At 42.6% G+C, this 1,027-nt stretch overlaps 1 pseudogene; it reads right to left on the bottom strand.

Annotated features, from left to right (window-relative positions):
• Nucleotides 1-398, bottom strand: part of LOC102487245 (60S ribosomal protein L10a pseudogene) — a 662-nt pseudogene extending 264 nt beyond the window's left edge.
• Nucleotides 399-1,027: the final 629 nt, after the last annotated feature.

The following is a 1,027-nucleotide window of genomic DNA, read 5'->3' as shown; positions in this document are numbered from 1 at the left end:
CAGGAAAGGGAACCTGCTAGCCTTAGTTAGACCTGGGGCAAGATTTGTGGGATCTGCTTGGTCAGAGACTCTGAGGCCAAAAAAGGCATCATACTTCTTGGCCAGGTTCTTATTCTTGTTGAATTTCTTCAGTGTCTTGATGTCCATATGGGGAACATCCACAGCCTTGGCCTCATCGCAGTGCTGCTGGTCCCCCAGGATACACACAGAGAACTTGGGGTAGAAAGCGGACTTAAGCCTAATGGTGCCTAAAAAGATTTGTTCTTCTGAGGGTCATAGTTGTTCAAGCTGATCTGCACCTCTGCCATTTCCAAAAACTTCTAGTGCTTGCACTAGTTACCATGCAGGACTTCGCTCACGGCCTTGTAGAGGGTATCCTGAGAGACTTTGATGTTCATGGTACTTTACATGACAATAACTGAAAAAGAGCTGCAGACTGATTTCTTCCTTTTTTAAGGAGAGGTTTTTTTTTTTTTAAAGAGAGATTTTTATTATAAGGCACATCCACTTGACAGAGAGACAGAAAGCAAGAAATCACTACCTGGAGGGACAGCCACACCACAATCCCCTCTTCTCCATTTTCCTTTTGGGATTTTGGGTACGCACGCTCATGTGCCCAGCGTGAGTTTTAAGCTGCTGGGTCTGGGACTCAAACCATGCTCGGTCATGTGGGAGTCCAGCTTTGTAACCATTATGCCATTTACTGGTCCCATCGTAGGCTGACTTCTAAGGACTATATCATCTGTCCTCCCTTGACCTCTAGGTGTTTTTTTTATTTTATTTATTTTTTTATTATTATTAGATCAATGGGTAACATCAGCAGAAAATCTTGGGGAGTGGAAGGGAGGTGATGTCAGGATTTTTTTTTTTTAATCTTTCCTTCTTTTTATTTTCTTCTGCTAGGTCCTAGCTGGGTCTGGACTCTATGGACATAGCTCTTCTCTGTTAATAATAGTTCTTACTGAGTTCTGGTCATACTTCTTGTTTTTCTTGCTCCTTGAGAATTAACGATGATAATGGATTCCTG

This window comes from Tupaia chinensis, unplaced genomic scaffold (genome assembly GCF_000334495.1).
Source record: "Tupaia chinensis unplaced genomic scaffold, TupChi_1.0 Scaffold000251_1, whole genome shotgun sequence".
In the NCBI taxonomy this organism is placed as follows: Eukaryota; Metazoa; Chordata; class Mammalia; order Scandentia; family Tupaiidae; genus Tupaia; species Tupaia belangeri.
Note: the sequence above shows the minus strand (reverse complement) of the source record. Positions and strands in the feature narration are given on the sequence as shown.